Source organism: Engystomops pustulosus, chromosome 10 (genome assembly GCF_040894005.1).
Source record: "Engystomops pustulosus chromosome 10, aEngPut4.maternal, whole genome shotgun sequence".
Classification (NCBI taxonomy): domain Eukaryota; kingdom Metazoa; phylum Chordata; class Amphibia; order Anura; family Leptodactylidae; genus Engystomops; species Engystomops pustulosus.
The window spans coordinates 16540637-16560361 of record NC_092420.1 but is presented as its reverse complement, the minus strand read 5'-3'; the positions used below and the strand labels follow the sequence as shown (position 1 = coordinate 16560361).

Sequence of the window (19725 nt, the reverse complement as noted above, 5' to 3'; positions counted from 1 at the left end):
CAGTAACAAGGCTAAGGCTGCAGTCAGTATCAGAGTCAGTGACAAGGCTGAGGTCAAGATCAGAGTCAATAACAAGGCTGAGGTCAGGATCAGAGTTAGTAACAAGCTTAAAGTCAACATCACAGTCAGTACTAAGGCTAATGTCAGCATCACAGTCAGAACAAGGCTGAGGTCAAGATCTGAGTCAGTTACAGCAGCAGTAGTGAAAGAAGAGAAGGTGAGAGCTGCTGGGGAACGGAGACAGGTCAGTATCTGCTGTTTATTATTTTATAATTAAGTTGAAGCAAGGAAAGGAGGAGGAGAGGGAGCCCAGAATATGTAGTGGAGATGATGGGGGCCCACACGATGAGGAGAAGATGATAAGGGGTCCATAAGATGAGGGGAGCTCACGGGTTGGGGACGCACAATATAAAGTGTATATACTGGGGGCTCACAGGATGAGGGGAGTCACAAGATGGGGGTGTGAGGTTGGCACAAACCAGGGGGCTGAGGGGCCACAAGATGAGGGGTTCACACAAGGTGAGGGGGAGATGAAAATCCACAATATAGGGGTTAGAGCATGGCCACAATATGAGGGGAAGATGAAGGACCACAATGTGAGGGAGAGATGTGGGGCCAAAATATGAGGGGAAGATGAGAGGGGCCCTAATATGAGTGGGAAGTAAGCCACAATATTGAGGGGCAGATGGGGGTCACAATATGAGGGGGAGATTAGGGGTTACAATATGAGGGGGAGATTAGGGGTTACAATATGAGGGAGAAATGAGCAGGGCAAGGTGTGTGTGTGTGGCAGGGGGTGTGTATAGAGCAGCTGTATATGGATGAATTATTGGGGGTGGCGGCTATATATAAATGTATTACTGGGGGAGACGGCTGTATATAGATGTGTTACTGGGGGAGGCGGCTGTATATAGATGTATTACTCGGGGGAGTCAGTTGTGTATAGATGTAGATGTATTACTAGGGGGTTGGCAGCTATATACAGATGTATTACTGGAGGGAGGCTGTATATAGATGTATTACTGGAGGAGAGGCAGTATATAGATCTATATACAGCCTCCCCCTCAGTAATACATCTATATACAGCCTCCCCCTCAGTAATACATCTATATACAGCCTCCCCATCAGTAATACATTTATATACACTCCCCCACCCCATATATACATATACATGTATTACTGAGGGGGAAGCTGTATATAGATGTATTAATGGGGTCGGTGGCTGTATATAAATGTTTTACTGGGTGGAGGCTGTATATAGATGTATTAGTGGGAGGGATGGTGGATAGTGAGCAGAAGGACATGTATGTATGCTACATTTGTAATGGCCTGCTGGATGGATCCCTTACGAACCTTTATACTTTAGGTATCCTTAGAGATGTAGGTGAAGAATGGCCAACTAGATCCTATAGTCTAAATGGTTTCTATATGAAGTTGCCTTTAATGATATATTCATTCCCTTTAATAAATGTATTTCTTGTTATTGACGCCATCTGCTGACCATAACTGGTAATGCAGCTGTGTGTTATCTGCCTGGGAAGGCCTTCTGCAGCTCTGCACCTATACAGGATCTGCCCTAAAATTGCTCTTCTACCTTCTCTAGCCCAAAGTTCCTGAATCTGGGCTGTGAGCTTATTATATCAGACTCCACCAAACCAGCTACCTCGGACATTGGCAGACAGGATCCCACCTCAGCCTGCTATTGTTGCTGCATTGAAGGGATCCCTAACACACGCATACACTGGGAGTGCCCCAGGGAGAATTTTCCATCTTTCTGTGACCTCTCCCTCTTCCCATTGCAGGACCTGCCCATCCATGACAAGTCTAGCGCTAGTCTGCGCTCATGCCAGCCACAACCAGGGGAATCCAGCTTCTCCCAAGCCTTTGGGTCAGGCTCCGGTGGGAGGATGTTGCACATTCAGTAAGGGCCTCCACCAAATTTTGCACCCATCGGTCCCCACCAACATTAATTCAGCCCTTTGAGGGAGGGTCACAATATGAGGGGGCCCACAATATAAAGGGGAGATGAAGGCCATCAATATGAGGGGGAGATGAGGGACCACCTTATAAGGAGGATATGAGATGGGCCAAAATATGAGAGGTGCCACACTATGAGGGGGAGACGGGTGACGCAATATGAGAGGGGGTAACTAGTGGAGGCACAGGTTGATTTTAATAGGAGGGGCTACCTAACACTGGACCTCACAGCCAAACACTTTTTCCTACTTACCAAACTCAAGCTCTAAACAAATCCGTGGTTAGCTAGGAGATACTCCAGATGCGCTTGAAATGCATTTTAAACCGTTCTTGAGAACATGGTCTTAGGCTGCGTTCACATTATGGAGATTTATCAGACGTGCTTAAGAGCAGCACTGTTCTAGTTGTTTATTGCAACCAATCAGAGCTCAGCTTTAAAGGGAACCGACCACCACGATTCTACCTATAAAGGTAGATCGGGTGGTAGGTGGATGTAAGGGACGTGAGGAGAGCCCTTTTTAGAGCTAATCGTCACGTCCCCGCTAACTTTTGGGAAACTTTATTCCACTAATATGTAAATTTAGTTATGCGGCTACCGGGGCGTGGAGTAGCCGGCCACGAGGCAACACAGCGCGGCTACTCCACGCCCCAGTAGCCACGTTACTCCTCCTACCCTGTTGTGTGCGGCGCGCAGCTCCTCGTAGCTGCACTCCCTCGTCCAACATGCTGGCGTTGAGCGCATGCGCGGCCGCAGGCCCGCGGCTGAGCAGCCACAGATCCGAGGCCGGAGCTACTGCGCATGCGCAGAACTCCGGCTTGTCGGATGAGGGTGCGCAGCTACGAGGAGCTGCGCGCCGCACACAACAGGGTAGGAGGAGTAACATGGCTACTGGGGCGTGGAGTAGCCGCGCTGTGTTGCCTCGTGGCCGGCTACTCCACGCCCCAGTAGTCGCATAACTAAATTTACATATTAGTTCAATAAAGTTTCCGAAAAGTTAGCGGGGACGTGAGGATTAGCTCTAAAAAGGGCTATCCTCACGTCCCTTACATCCACCCAATCTACCTTTATAGGTAGAATCGTGGTGGTAGGTTCCCTTTAAGAATATACAGGCGATATTTCCATGTAGCATTTGGTAGACTTCAGAATCAATTTCACTGATGGGACCCTAGGACCCCTTAGTCCGACACTGCATGTGTTCCCCTTATACCTCTTGCACACAATAGTTTTTTTCTCAGCTGCTACAGACACTTTTTTTCGTCTGTCTCCACAGCTCCATGTATTGCTACGGGCTCACGCTCACTGCTGAGGATTCCTTAGCACCGTGCCTGAGCCTAGAAAAAAACTTTGAGAAAGTGGGTGTCTTCCCATGAGAAAAAACTCAGAGCATGTAGCATGAGCATGTCCTGTAGAAGTCAATGGGGGTGTAAAATCTGGATTGCACACAGCTGTACTGGGTTTTCTGCACAATTTTACCTCGCAACCATCCCAGATCCACCTGCACAGTCCCAGATTTCGGGCTCTGTCCCTTCTAGCAGGAGGTATGGCACGGGATATCAACTTTATATTCATCCTCCGGTCGCCGATACAGTTGGGTACCAGAGCCTGGTAGGCACCTGCCGGGGCTGCTGTAGTACAGACACGAGGGAGGAAGAGGCAGGACGTAACGATTATTTATTTTTATTAAACAAAAGAGGGACCATAAGAGGGGGAGGCACAATAAGAAAGGCGAGCAGAAAGTGGGAATAATAAGGAAGGGGGGCAGTGGGAGGTCACCATAAAAGGGGGAGCAGATAAGGGCATAATAAGGAAGGGCAGTGGGGGGTCACAATAAGAGGGGGAGCAGATAAGGGCATAATAAGGAAGGGCAGAAGAGAGGGGGGTGCAGTAGGAAGGGGGGCATAATAAGGAAGGGGAGCAGAGAAATGGGGACAAATGAAAGGGGTGGAGGAGCAGAGACTGGTTCATAATAAGAGGGTGTGCAGAAAAAGGGACCACAATAAGAGGGGAGGGGGAATGGGGCTTTGTACAAGGTGAGAATAATTGGTGTAAGAGCCATTATTCTACGTATTATATTGTCTTAGCATAGTAGGCGGGTGGGATGAGTGGAGGGGAAAGGGGTGTGGTTTATTATGCAAAAAAAAAAATTGCTTACCAGAATTATGGGTTTATGGACTGGCTTAGCTCAATCACATAAACATGGATTACACACATATTACACATATTAAACATTTGGATTTCCTAGTGTTACTTAATTTCAGTTGTCATAGATCTGACTTCTGTGTGTAGACTTGACACAAAAAAAAAACCTAAGAATCAGGAAGTTTACATGAACTGCAGAGAGTTTCAATACCTGGAACGACCACTGCAAATAATGTGTTACTGTGCATGGTGAACAATATAAGCCCTGGATGCCTGGGGATGCCTTGAGTCCCTAGCAATAGCCCATCTTTGCTTTAATTAAATTTGGGGATCAGTTTAAAATTTTTTCTAGGGTCTAAATTTTCTGTTAATGCTGATGTCTGCAGTAGTTAATTTTTAGCATGTGATGTAGGGATATATAAAAGGGACTGTATGTATTGTCCAAAATAACCAAAATAACTGCTCCCAGGGCAGTACAAATTTCCATTTAGTAACCATACTAGTGTCCATACTTTCTTTGTATGGTATGCCCCTTTAAGACCACCGGAGACAATACCAATAGCAAAAATAAAAAAGTTTCTAATCCTAGATAAGGACTGAACCATTTTAAACCAATAAACTTGTAATGCTGCCATTCCTTTTAATGAACACTAGGTGGCAGTCTAGCACCACTGAATAATCCAAACCCAGAATAATCCAAATTTCTAATACAGTAAAAGATGTTTACTCTATTAATATACATATCTATAGTTATATTTTCAAGTCAAACTGTTATAAATATTAATAACAAAAAAAAAATAAAGAAGTTGACTAGATCTGGTGTCATTAACCAAATATTTTATCTTAAATAACACTAATGTACAAACTTGTTACACAAATATGTAATAATGAAAGATAGACACAGGGGCTCATTTACTTACCCGGTCCAGTCGCGATCCCGCGGCGTGTTGTCCGACGAGGATTCAGGTCTGCCGGGATTCACTATCTAGCAGGTGTCGCTGCTGCGCTGAGGTCCGCCGGAGTTCACCTTCTTCTTCCTGGTACATGCGAGTGCTTGATCTTGCGACACAAATATTTTTTTTTTAATTCCGCAGTTTTTCCGAATCCATCGGGTTGTCCAATGGCCATGCCCCCCGATTTCTGTGGCGTGAAAGCCGGCGCCGATGTGCCACAATTCGATCGTGTGCGCCAAAATCCCGGGGCGATTCGGCGCAAAACGGAACTATCTGGGAAACCCGACGAAAGTGCGGTGTTCGGACCCTTAGTAAATGAGCCCCACAGGATATTGGCGGAGAGGGAGGTTGACATTCACACATACAGTATATAAATATTACACATAGTCTATTGTTTATCAACCATCCTTAGGTGGTCTTGTGTGCAGGTCAGGGGTCCATTTGTTAGAAATCATCCCTGTACTGCAAACAGTGGCCCAGATATAAGAAAACTGGTGCAATTTGACTCACTGATATGCACTTTGCGCCACGTTATTTAATAGTGTTGCTAGTTCTTAGTAAATCTGGTCTGTTTTCAGGATGTGCACGGAGTACCACCTTTTTTCTTGGTGCACTTTGCTTCATGCTGTTGAGACACAATTGTGTCGAAACACAGTAATAAACGTGTCGCAAACTAGGAGCACACACCAGCACGTCCCTATATCTCACAAATAAGCACATTTGTGGAGTTAAAATAGGGAAATGTTGACTTAATAGATTGTAGATGACTTCCACACTTGCGTTGCAGATCACGTCAGAGTCTGATCAGGGTGCGGTCAGGGTTTGGTCAGTGAAAAACGCACATTTTGCATCAGAGTGCAATCAGTTCTCAGTCAGAGTTTGTTCAGTGTCTCAGTTTTTCACGCGCGTTTTCAATGCAATTTCAATGCGTTTTTCATGCGCAGAAAATGACCGTGAAATGGACTCAGGACTGAGCTCTATCTTTTCTATGGCAATTGATGCGTGAAAAACGCATTGCACTTGCAAGTGTCTCAGAGTACAATGCGTTTTTGATGCGTCTCCATAGACTTGTATGGTGTGTTTTTCACGCGCGTGACTTGCAAAAGTAGAGCATGTCGAGATTTAAACGTGCGTTAAAAAAACCATGCGTGTGTGCGTGAGAAAGAATGCAAGTCTGAAAAGACCCATTGATTACAATGGGTCAGAGTGCAATGCAAGTTCTGTGCGTCAAAAGCACGCGCAGAAAACGCGCGTGAAAAACGCAAGTGTGAAAGGGGCCTAAGGTGGTCACTTGCAAAGATGAGAATCTCACCTTACAAACTAAAGGCTTGTTGTTCTGGGAGCTACAGAACCAGATATAAGACATCGGTATGTCACCTAGGATCTGTAAATGCTACGGAATTTGATGGTACTATATAAATAAAGATTATTATTATTATCGGAGGGGGAATTTATTAAGATTGCGATTTTAAACACCGTTCTTTATATTCCTCCCCCTGCTGTGCTGCGGCACCTATATATACTTCGAGCTCTTAGTAGATTGGGCAAAATCTATGCCATTTTGGAACTAACACCCGGTCTGAACTGGCGGAGATATCTGCTATAGTCTCTGCCGGTTTTCTGAGTCGCCCAAAGTGGCATGTGGGTCATGGAAACAAGGAAAATGCGGAGATTGGAGGATTTATCTGCCTTATTGTCCAGAAAGCTGTCAGAGAAGGCAAAGTGCATCTCCTCGGCATTGTAAAGACATAAAGAAATATGAAAGATGAAAGATTCTTAACTTTACAGAGACTCTAAATAGATGATAAAAAGCTCAAGATAAGATTATCTAAAGAGATGCTCCCTCTTCAGTCTCTCTGCCTGACTCATCTCAGACAAAAAGTGACTCTTCTCTGCTCATGTAAATAATAATACTTTGGAGATTTTTTTTTTTATAAAAGAGGGAATGCTTGAGATTCCTAGATACCTGAGAGTCCAGGTAGTTTAGTGTGGTAAAAGCTGTTGACAGTGTCCCTTTAAGTTTTTGAGTTTTCTGTGCATTTGCTGAGATCAACCTTTATCTTCTGTTAGCTTATGCCACCAATTAGTCTGTCCCCCGCCCCCTCTTACCAATAGGTACCAAGTGTTTGCAGGAGGACCCTGGGCACTAAAGTGTTTGCAGGAGGACCCTGTGCAATAAGTGTTTGCAGGAGGACCCTGGACACTAAGGGGCAGATTTACTTACCCGGCCCATTCGCGATCCAGCGGCGCGTTCTCTGCTCTGGATTCGGGTCCGTCCGGGATTCATGAAGGCAGTTCCTCCGCCGTCCACCAGGTGGCGATGCTGCACTGAAAAGCATCTGAACGCGCCGAAATGCACCACCTCGGACCAGGTGAAGGTAAGCGCTCCCCAAGCGACACTTTTTCGGTTTTTAAATGCGGCGTTTTTTCCGAATACGTCGGGTTTTCGTTCGGCCACGCCCCCCGATTTCCGTCGCGCGCATGCCGGCGCCGATGCGCCACAATCCGATCGCGTGCGACACAATCCCGGGGCAATTCAGGTACAATCGGCGCAAATCGGAAATATTCGGGTAACACGTCGGGAAAACGCGATTCGGGCCCTTAGTAAATGACCCCCTAAGTGTTTGCAGGAGGACCCTGGGCACTAAGTGTTTCACATTTCCTGTAGAGTCGGTAACAGGAAGCCATATTGAACAAATTCCGAAAAAAAACTCGATCATCCTCACATAAGTGCTTATAATAACTTCTCTAAAAACGGTTTATTAATTTATCACTCCCCGACTTCTGTAAATCTGCTTCTAATAAGTCGAGTCTACGGCCCCTCTTATGCTTTGAATGTGTGTGAAATTAATTTTGTGTCTGGGATGATAAAGCGGCCCCTTCATTGGATGTTTGTAAACACATTATGATTTTTTTGAACAATAGGAGCCGAGTCTGTGAACCATTCACTATCAGGCAGTAATTTAAAGAGCGAGTCAGGCATGTAATTGAGTTTGTCAATGTAATTGTATTTAGAAATAGATAGTTTTTTTTTTTGGGACGCGGGGTAAGCACGATATTTCAGACTCTGATTAATTCTATTATAGAAGTTAATTAGGTAGACTGAAAGGGGAGGATTACTTTGTCCTTACATGATTCATTTAAAGCATCAAGTTCTTGTCTGAAAATGATACAGTTAAGATTCCCCCCTAACATAAAGAAAGGCTTCTTACCAATCCACGTATCGCACAATGAGCAAAAAACGTAGATAATGTAGTTATCTTTGTGAAGTATTGCTGTATAATTTATGAAAATGATTTTAGTTTTATATATTTGCTAAATGCTGAAACTAAGAGGACTCCCCAACTGTGGATGAAGATTGATAACACAATCCTGCGCAGTGAAAGAATGTGAGGCCCCCTGGGCTGATTTACGATACTATCCAATTCCAGGGAAAGAGGCGTCTTTTGTTAGAATTTTACTAACCAATGAACAATGGACTTTTACTTCTTATCTTTAACTAACCAAGCCCAGGTCCTGCCCCAGTAAAAGTTTCTGTATAATCCTAGGCATCTCACATCTGACTAGCCTTGCACGGCATGGCTTCTCCACAGAGATTGAGATATTATACCATACTTTGTCCTGGTGTGATTTCTTTGAGCTCACTCTGTGAATTTTATTAGTTATTAGAGAACCTGAGGTTGTGTGAACATCTTCTTATGTTATAAACTTATTTTTACTTTAAGACTTTATTTTTAAAGGCCCCCCCCCCCCCCCCAATACACAATGATAGTATAACCACACAAAAGCATAAGTAAACATACCTGGACCCTTCTTTTGAAAGTTGCTGCCCCCTATTTGTCTAATCTAGAAAGCTTTTTGCTCGACACAAAATGGCTGCCACAGTATTCAAAAATGTACAGTGTGGAAGTCTGATAATTTCCCTCCCCCATTGGTAAATTGTAGATCCAATTGGTAGACCTGTGAACATGTGATCCTTTAAGGCAGTGGTGGCGAACCTATGGCACAGGTGCCTTAGAGCCCTCGGAGCCCTTTCTGTGGGCATCCAGGCCTTCACCCAACACAGAGTTTGCCAAACAGGACTCAAGGCTTACTCATGCGGTCCAATACAGCCCAGGACGTGCCAAGCTCAGCGCCAGTTTAAAGCGACATCCTTGGCTTCCAGGGCTACAGGAGGAACGAGAAGGTGTGGATAGAGAGATTATTTTTGGAGCTACTGCTGTGGGAACCTGGATTCTTCCTTTTCAGGGGACCCTGGAGGGAAGCTACAATCCAGATTTCTCCATCATCTTTCTATTGTATTGGTGAACTCAGGACGCCAATACGATTGAAACCTGCGATTGAGCAGGGATAAATAAGTTACTGCTTGAATTGTCATGTTGGCAGTTTGTGACATATACATGGGTTTTGGTTGAAGTTTGGGCACTCTATCTCCAAAACCTCCTATTTGAGTTGATAAACTAGGGAATATTTTAGGAAACTGTCTTAGTTTCTGAATGTTTAATGCTGCCTTGGAAGTTCACTGCAAAGGGGCCCCTGAGGCCATGTTGCCCAAGGACCTACTGAAACCTGGAGCCGACCCTGCTTATACTGTATACTTTTCTGAATCCTCCCTCCTCCTATTGCCCTCTTTTCTGTGTACCCCCTCCTTACAATGTCTCCTTTTGTCTTGGCCCCTCCTTACAATGTCTCCTTTTGTCTTGGCCCCTCCTTACAATGCCCCCTTTTGTCTGCCTCCTCCTTTCTATAACTAATTTGTTTGGCTTTCACAATGTCCCATTTTATAATGCTCCATCTTTGTAGCCCAGGTGTCTATAATCCTTATTTTTGTGCCCCCCCCCCCTTCCTTGCTTTTGCTATAAATAAAAAAAAGGTTTAAAAAAAACACATACTCACTTTTCCTCATTTCCCAGTTTTGTCTTGGACCAGTTTTGCTATTTGTGGCCCTGAAGCTGATAATAATAATAATAATAATCTTTATATAACGCCATCATATTCCATAGCACTTTACATATCATATGTATAATAATATACATTACAGAGCACAAACCGTCGTATGAAACAATAGGAGTGAGTAGGTGCGATGATGTAATCACATCCTGCCAGACATACACAGTGGCTGCTTCCCTATTTCACAAGGGGGCAGACCTGAAAATCTGGGACTACCCCGCTCAATCCAGTATGGCTTGGATGTATGTGTGAGGGCATTTAGCTTTTCAGGTTTGGATTTACCAAGTTCTGCTCAACAAAAGTTTGGCGCAGGTACCCAAAACCTGCCCAATGGTAACACCTGCAATAGATGCCAACACCTATGGTGGGTTTTTCACCCTTTAGAACTGCTGGAAAATTGCGGGTGTTACCAGTTGGGGTTGAGCCCTAATCCCAAAACCAAACTGGCTGAAGTTTAGGGGACCCATACCTGCAATGTTTGAGTCTGTGACATTGCGGGTATTGGTCCCCTAACCTGAACCCAAACTTCAGGCAGAAGTCTGGGTTTGGCGTTCGAGCTCAACTACAACCGGTAACACCTGCCGACAGTCTTTAAAGGTCCACTCAACACTAGTTATGGCATCATTAAAAGGTCCCATTTAGCCCATTGAGACCTAGCATTGATCCAGGGGTAAGTATATTTCAGAGAGCTGGGTGTGTAATGACTTGCCAGACGGGTCCCTTATGAACTTTGTTATATTTAATTCCTTAGCTGCCCTAAGTCATTCGGTCAGGCCCCGTTGGGGGACTTTGCAAGTGCACATGGCAGCCATTAGTGTTGACTGGTGACTCCAGAGGAGAACTAGGGCCCCTTGCGGTGGTCTTATCACAAGTCAGTAAAACATGGCATCGGTAGCAGGGGACAATAGAGCCTCACTACCGGCTCCAGAAATGCAGGTTTACAATGGGGCCTTCGAAAAATCATTGTTTTTTTTCAGAGTCCACCTGGTGACTTAGTTCATCACAATGGGGGTCATTTACTAAGGGCCGATTCGCGTTTTCCCGACGTGTTACCCGAATATTTCCGATTTGCACCGATTTCCCCTGAATTGGCCCAGGATTTTGGCGCACGCGATCGGATTGTGGTGCATCGGCGCTGGCATCCACGCGATGGAAATCGGGGGGGAGGGGGGGGGGCGTGGCCGAACGAAAACCCGACGGATTCGTAAAAAAAACGCCGCATTTTTTTAAAAAAATCTGTCACGGAGCTTGCACTTACCTTCACTCAGCCCGGCTCGGTGTATTCCAGTGCGTTCCGATGCTTTTCAGTGCAGCATCGCCACCTGGTGGACGATGGAGGAACTACCTTTATGAATCTCGGCTGGACCCGAATCCAGCGCAGAGAACGCGCCGCTGGATCGCGAATGGACAGGGTAAGTAAATCTGCCCCAATATGTTTTAGTAATGAGTAGAGCAAACCAGATCCCACAAATCCAGCGCATCATTACTGGACGGCATCCATGGCTAAGTATCCTCTTGCTAGCAGGCGGGTGCTTTTAATGCTTGGGAAAGAAGTAAATGTACTAATATTTTATAAAGAAATGGATAATCAATTTTCTGTCCATTAATGAGGGTTTAGCAGGTGTTTATTCTAATGCGGACTCAGGGGCTGTAGGACATTTGGCTGTCTGTGATACCATCTGTTTGTCAATGAGACGTAAAAAAACACGGGACATTTTTCAGGAAATGATGGGCCAGGAGGTGTGAGCGAGACAGGATTTTGTGTTTAAATATTGATATTGGAATAAAATTGGGTAAAAACTCTGAATAATAGAATATAGTTGCTTGATGGGTGAGATTACAGAGAAAGCAGGTTTGAAATTCACCACAAAAGGAGAGCGGCCTTTATTGCCCACAGCAACCAATCACAGAGGAGCTTTAATTGTAAATTCTGCTCTTCAATAATGAAACCTGTGCTGTGATTGGTTGCCATGTGCATGTTTCTGCTTCTATTCAAGGCCCTTACCTAGCAGTGCTTTTGGTTTGGGTGGTATTTTGTACCTGACAGACAAACCTTTTCTAATTATAATTTATACTTGTGTCATATGAGGTGATGGCACCAAGATGATATTTGAAGGACGTTGTTATTTGAAGAACATGGTTGCCCTTAGAACTATGGCCCCAATGATACGACTAAATATTTGGCTGAAGGTGTAGTTCAGCGTATGTGATCAGATATCCTTAATCAAGAGTGAACTTTACATTTTAAAGTGGTTTTCTGACTAAAGGGGTTGTCTGAGAGTTATGAAAAAAACAAATGGTGACTGGGAGAGGGCTGCTTAAAAAAATAAAGATGTACTTACCTTCTGACGCCCTCCGGGTGTCCCACGCTGCTTTCACTCCAGTCTGCGCGCCATGTAAACAAACATGGCCGCTGGAGCAGTGCTGGAATCAACTTCTGGCCGGCCATGGCCACCCGACCCTATTCAGCACTGCTCCGGCGGCCACGTTTGTTTACATGGCGCGCAGACCAGAGCAAGAGCAGAACGGGACACGAGGAGGGCATTGGAAGGTAAGTACATCTTTATTTTTTTAAGCAGCCCCCTCCCGGCCACCTTTTGGTTTTTTTCATAACCCTCAGACAATCCCTTTTATTAAAACTCTGAATTAATATTTGGAACCATCATAAATTAGCTAGGGGGAAGAATTTATTTTTTTGGAGGACCTTGTCTGTGTCATACAGTAGCCTAACGTTTTCAACGAACTGCTTGTAATGCTTCATATCCCCTCCGGGAGTGCTGTAGAGAAAGTGAACACTTGCTGCTGGGTTATGCAAAAGATTACACTTGAGGATCGGTGATCAATAGAGATGAGCGAACACTAAAATGCTCGGGTACTCGTTATTCGAGACGAACTTTTCCCGATGCTCGAGTGCTCGTCTCGAATAACGAACCCCATTGAAGTCAATGGGAGACTCGAGCATTTTTCAAGGGGACCAAGGCTCTGCACAGGGAAGCTTGGCCAAACACCTGGGAACCTCAGAAAAGGATGGAAACACCACGGAAATGGACAGGAAACAGCAGGGGCAGCATGCATGGATGCCTCTGAGGCTGCCTAATCGCACCATTATGCCAAAATTATGGGCAACAGCATGGCCATGACAGAGTGACAGAATGAAGCTAGATAGCATCTAAAACATCCAATAATTGACCCTGACACTATAGGGGACGGCATGCAGAGGCAGCGGCAGCAGCGGCAGGCTAGAGAGTGGCATGGCGACATACCCTAAATGGACTCAGGCTTCAAACCAATGGGTGGCAGAGAGGAACCAAAGGAGGTGAGCAAGAAGCGCTCAAATAATATCGCTACATGATAAAAGTTTGCCAGTATATTTTGTGGATTACACAGCAGGGTGGCGACAAAGTTAACATGGAAGCCATGAAAACAACCCCAAATTCTGCCTGACACAGCTCGTTTGATAAGGGGACCATGTATGCTTACAGTTCATGCCAGTCGCTGCACTTGCTGCCAGTCTCCTTTCGAATAGTTTAAAATAATAATAACCCTCATCCATAAAGCTCTGTATAATGCTGCACCCCCCTACCTCTCCTCTCTTATCTCAGTCTATCGCCCAACCCGTGCTCTTAGATCCGCCAGTGATCTTAGATTAACCTCTACCCTAGTGCGGACCTCCCACTCGCGTCTCCAAGACTTCTCTAGAGCTGCACCAATTCTATGGAATGCTCTGCCCCGGACTATCAGACTAATACCTAACCTCCAAAGTTTCAAACGTGCTCTTAAAACCCATTTCTTTAGGCAAGCCTATAACACTCATTAACTGCATGAAGTTTTAACTCTTCTACTAACCCGTCCTGTGTCGTCCTCCCATCTGTTATCCAGCAACCAACAGGCACCAGACTTCTCTGCAGTCCCATTCACCCTGGACCTGGTATATAAGATGACGGCTGAGTGTTTCAAGCGACAGCAATTCCATTTATTATATTTTTTTCTATTCCCTAAGAAGAATGGCTTGACCATTAAATATTCTTTTACCTCGTGTTACCCCATCATCTTCATAAACCGTAAGCTCTGGCGAGCAGGGACCTCACTCCTGTTGTTCCATACAAATGTTGTGCTCTGTTACATTACATTTGTATTTGTTTCCTATGATTTGTAAAGCGCTGCAGAATATGATGACGCTATATAAATAAAGATTATTATTATTATGGAGGCAGTGAACTAGTAGTAGATTAAAGGTGCTGCAACTATGTTAGTTGGATCTTGTGATGGAGCTGGCGCTCTGCAGCCAGGCGAGCTTTCGCCAATCCAAGCCCCTGTTTCTAGGCTACTCCCCAAACAGCACTTCTAAGAACCTTTTGTATAAGATCAAGTGTAGTAGCGTTCTTATAAGTTTAGGATATGCCGGGTGAGGGGAATGTAAACAGATGCGCAAGAAGCGCTGAAATAATATCCCTAAATGGTAAAAGTTTGCCAGTATATTTTGTGGATTACACAGCAGGGTGGCGACAAAGTTAACAACTTTGATGTGGAATGCCCTGTAATAGCTCTTGGGCGGTGTGCCTTTTATCGCCTAGGCTCAGCAGTTTCAGCACCGCCTGCTGTCGCTTAGCGACGGCACTGCTGCTGTGCCTAGAGCTACCGACTGATGGCGCCATGCCCACGGATGGTAATTCGGAGGAGGAGGAGGTGGAGGAGGGGTGGGAGGAGGTATAGTAGGCCTTTGAGACCTGGACCGAGGTAGGCCCCGCAATTCTCTGCGTCGCCAGTATATGAGCAGCCCCAGGGTCAGACTCGGTCCCAGCCTGCACCAAGTTAAGTGTAGTAGCGTTCTTATAAGTTTGGGATATGGCGGGTGAGGGGAATGTAAACAGATGCGCAAGAAGCGCATGATGCGCATGGAGCTGGCGCTCCGCTGCCAGGCGAGCTTTCGCCAATCCAAGCCCCTGTCTCTAGGCTACTCCCCAAACAGCACTTCTAAGAACCTTTTGTATAAGATCAAGTGTAGTAGCGTTCTTATAAGTTTAGGATATGCCGGGTGAGGGGAATGTAAACAGATGCGCAAGAAGCGCTGAAATAATATCCCTAAATGGTAAAAGTTTGCCAGTATATTTTGTGGATAACACAGCAGGGTGGCGACAAAGTTAACAACTTTGATGTGGAATCCATGAAAACAACCCAAATTTCTGCCTGACACACCTCGTTTGATAAAGGGACGATGTATGGAGGCAGCTATATGGACGACTTTTGGAGGTAGCAATGGAGACAACGTGTGGAGGCTGCTATGGAGACAATTTAATTTGGATAGTGCCTGTATGTGGCAGTCCCAAACATTTTTCAAACCAGAGGAGCAGGTAGGTGGCCCTCCAGTAAAATGGAATAGATTGAGTGCCTGTATGTGGCAGTCCCAAAAATGTTTCAAACCAGAGGAGCAGGTAGGTGGCCCTCCAGTAAAATGGAATAGATTGAGTGCCTGTATGTGGCAGTCCCAAAAATTCTTCAAACCAGAGGAGCAGGTAGGTGGCCCTCCAGTAAAATGGAATAGATTGAGTGCCTGTATGTGGCAGTCCCAAAAATTCTTCAAACCAGAGGAGCAGGTAGGTGGCCCTGCAGTAAAATGGAATAGATTGAGTGCCTGTATGTGGCAGTCCCAAAAATGTTTCAAACCAGAGGAGCAGGTAGGTGGCCCTCCAGTAAAATGGAATAGATTGAGTGCCTGTATGTGGCAGTCCCAAAAATTGTTCAAACCAGAGGAGCAGGTAGGTGGCCCTGCAGTAAAATGGAATAGATTGAGTGCCTGTATGTGGCAGTCCCAAAAATGTTTCAAACCAGAGGAGCAGGTAGGTGGCCCTCCAGTAAAATGGAATAGATTGAGTGCCTGTATGTGGCAGTCCCAAAAATTCTTCAAACCAGAGGAGCAGGTAGGTGGCCCTCCAGTAAAATGGAATAGATTGAGTGCCTGTATGTGGCAGTCCCAAAAATTCTTCAAACCAGAGGAGCAGGTAGGTGGCCCTGCAGTAAAATGGAATAGATTGAGTGCCTGTATGTGGCAGTCCCAAAAATGTTTCAAACCAGAGGAGCAGGTAGGTGGCCCTCCAGTAAAATGGAATAGATTGAGTGCCTGTATGTGGCAGTCCCAAAAATTGTTCAAACCAGAGGAGCAGGTAGGTGGCCCTGCAGTAAAATGGAATAGATTGAGTGCCTGTATGTGGCAGTCCCAAAAATGTTTCAAACCAGAGGAGCAGGCAGGTGGCCCTCCAGTAAAATGGAATAGATTGAGTGCCTGTATGTGGCAGTCCCAAAAATTGTTCAAACCAGAGGAGCAGGTAGGTGGCCCTGCAGTAAAATGGAAAAGATTGAGTGCCTGTATGTGGCAGTCCCAAAAATGTTTCAAACCAGAGGAGCAGGTAGGTGGCCCTCCAGTAAAATGGAATAGATTGAGTGCCTGTATGTGGCAGTCCCAAAAATTTTTTAAAACAGAGGACCGGGTAGGTGGCCCTCCAGTAAAATGGAATAGATTGAGTGCCTGTATGTGGCAGTCCCAAAAATTTTTTAAAACAGAGGACCGGGTAGGTGGCCCTCCAGAAAAATGGAATAGATTGAGTGCCTGTATGTGGCACTCACAAAAATTGTTTCAAACAGAGGACCGGGTAGGTGGCCCTCCAGAAAAATTAAATGCATGAAGTACTATAGCAAGAGTCAGTGGGCCCTGTCAAAAAATAGCCATTTTCCTCTGCTTTACTGTACAAAGAGGAGGAGAAGGAGGAAAATGAGGAGGAGGAGGAGGAGTGGATCAATTATTCAGGTTGAGCTTCCTTCACCTGGTGGAGATTGGAAATTCTGAGAAATCCAGCCTTTATTCATTTTAATAAGCGTCAGCCTGTCAGCGCTGTCAGTCGACAGGCGTGTACGCTTATCGGTGATGATGCCACCAGCTGCACTGAAAACCCGCTCGGACAAGACGCTAGCGGCAGGGCAGGCAAGAACCTCCAAGGCGTACAGCGCCAGTTCGTGCCACATGTCCAGCTTTGAAACCCAGTAGTTGTAGGGAGCTGTGTGATCATTTAGGACGATGGTATGGTCAGCTACGTACTCCCTCACCATCTTTCTGTAAAGATCAGCCCTACTCTGCCGAGACTGGGGACAGGTGACAGTGTCTTGCTGGGGTGACATATAGCTGGCAAAAGCCTTGTAAAGCGTACCCTTGCCAGTGCTGGACAAGCTGCCTGCTCGCCTACTCTCCCTCGCTACTTGTCCCGCAGAACTACGCACTCTGCCGCTAGCGCTGTCAGAAGGGAAATACTGTTTCAGCTTGTGCACCAGGGCCTGCTGGTATTCATGCATTCTCACACTCCTTTCCTCTGCAGGGATGAGAGTGGAAAGATTTTGCTTGTACCGTGGGTCCAGGAGAGTGAACACCCAGTAATCGGTGCTGGAATAAATTCTTTGAACGCGAGGGTCACGGGATAGGCAGCCTAGCATGAAATCTGCCATATGCGCCAGAGTACCAACGCGTAAGAATTCACTCCCCTCACTGGCCTGACTGTCCATTTCCTCCTCCTCCAACTCCTCCAACTCCTCTTCTTCTGCCCATACACGCTGAACAGTGAAGGACTCAACAATGGTCCCCTCTTGTGTCTCGCCAACATTCTCCTCCTCTTCCTCCTCATCCTCCTCCACCTCCACCTCCTCCGATATGCGCTGAGAAACAGACCTCAGGGTGCTTTGGCTATCAACAAGGGAATATTCTTCCCCCGTCTCTTGTGACGAGCGCAAAGCTTCCGACTTCATGCTGACCAGAGAGTTTTTCAACAGGCCAAGCAGCGGGATGGTGAGGCTGATGATGGCGGCATCGCCACTGACCATCTGTGTTGACTCCTCAAAGTTACTCAGCACCTGACAGATATCAGACATCCACGTCCACTCCTCATTGTAGACTTGAGGAAGCTGACTGACCTGACTACCAGTTCTGGTGGAAGTTGACATCTGGCAGTCTACAATCGCTCTGCGCTGCTGGTAAACTCTGGATAACATGGTCAGTGTTGAATTCCACCTCGTGGGCACGTCGCACAACAGTCGGTGAGCGGGCAGTTGGAGGCGGCGCTGCGCTGCCCTGAGAGTGGCAGCATCTGGGCTGGACTTCCTGAAATGCGCACAGATGCGGCGCACCTTCGTGAGCAAATCAGACAGATTGGGGTATGTCTTGAGGAAACGCTGCACTATCAGATTTAACACATGGGCCAGGCATGGCACATGTGTCAGTCTGCCGAGTTGCAGAGCCGCCACCAGGTTACGGCCGTTGTCACACACAACCATTCCCGGCTTGAGGTTCAGCGGTGCCAGCCACAGATCAGTCTGCGCCGTGATGCCCTGTAATAGCTCTTGGGCGGTGTGCCTTTTGTCGCCTAGGCTCAGCAGTTTGAGCACCGCCTGCTGTCGCTTAGCGACGGCACTGCTGCTGTGCCTAGAGCTACCGACTGATGGCGCCGTGCCCACGGATGGTAGTTCGGAGTAGGAGGTGGAGGAGGGGTGGGAGGAGGAGGAGGCATAGTAGGCCTGAAACACCTGGACCGAGGTAGGCCCCGCAATCCTCGGCTTCGGCAGTATATGAGCAGCCCCAGGGTCAGACTCGGTCCCAGCCTCCACCAAGTTAACCCAATGTGCCGTCAGCGATATATAGTGGCCCTGCCCGGCAGCACTCGTCCACGTGTCCGTGGTCAGGTGGACCTTGTCAGAAACGGCGTTGGTCAGGGCACGGATGATGTTGTCTGACACGTGCTGGTGCAGGGCTGGGACGGCACATCGGGAAAAGTAGTGGCGGCTGGGGACCGAATACCGAGGGGCGGCCGCCGCCATGAGGTTGCGAAAGGCCTCGGTCTCTACTAGCCTATAGGGCAGCATCTCCAGGCTAAGCAATCTGGAGATGTGCACATTAAGGGCTTGGGCGTGCGGGTGGGTTGCACTATATTTGCGTTTCCGCTCCAGCGTCTGGGGTATGGAGAGCTGAACGCTGGTGGATGCTGTGGAGGATCGTGGAGGCGACGATGGGGTTTTTGTGCCAGGGTCCTGGGCAGGGGGCTTGTTGCCACTGAGTGGGGTGCTTAGCATTCATATGCCTGCGCATACTGGTGGTAGTTAAGCTAGTAGTGGTGGAACCCCTGCTGAGCCTGGTTTGGCAAATGTTGCACACCACAGTCCGTCGGTCATCCGGTGTTTCCTTAAAGAACCTCCACACTTCTGAAGATCTAGCCCTCGCCGCAAGAGCCCTCACCACGGGAGCTTCACTAGTTGACAGTGGCGCTGATGCACCAGCTCTGGCCCTGCCTCTCCGTCTGGCCCCACCACTGCCTCTTCCAACCTGTTCAGGTCGAGGACTCTCCTCCGTCTCAGAAGCACTGTGTTCACCCGGCCTCTCAACCCAGCTTGGGTCTGTCACCTCATCATCCTCCGATCCCTCAGTCTGCTCCCCCCTCGGACTTCCTGCCCTGACAACAACTTCCCCACTGTCTGACAACCGTGTCTCCTCATCGTCGGACACCTCTTTACACACTTCCACTACGTCAAGAAGGTCATCATCACCCACAGACTGTGACTGGTGGAAAACCTGGGCATCGGAAAATTGCTCAGCAGCAACCGGACAAGTGGTTTGTGACTGTGGGAAGGGTCCAGAAAACAGTTCCTCAGAGTATGCCGGTTCAAATGGCAAAT

The 19725-nt window shown here is 46.9% G+C and overlaps 1 protein-coding gene across 1 annotated transcript in view; it reads left to right on the top strand.

Moving 5' to 3' along the window:
- SLC25A26 (solute carrier family 25 member 26) overlaps nucleotides 1-19725 on the top strand; it is a 218353-nt gene that overhangs the window by 100416 nt on the left and 98212 nt on the right. The window lies entirely within an intron of this gene.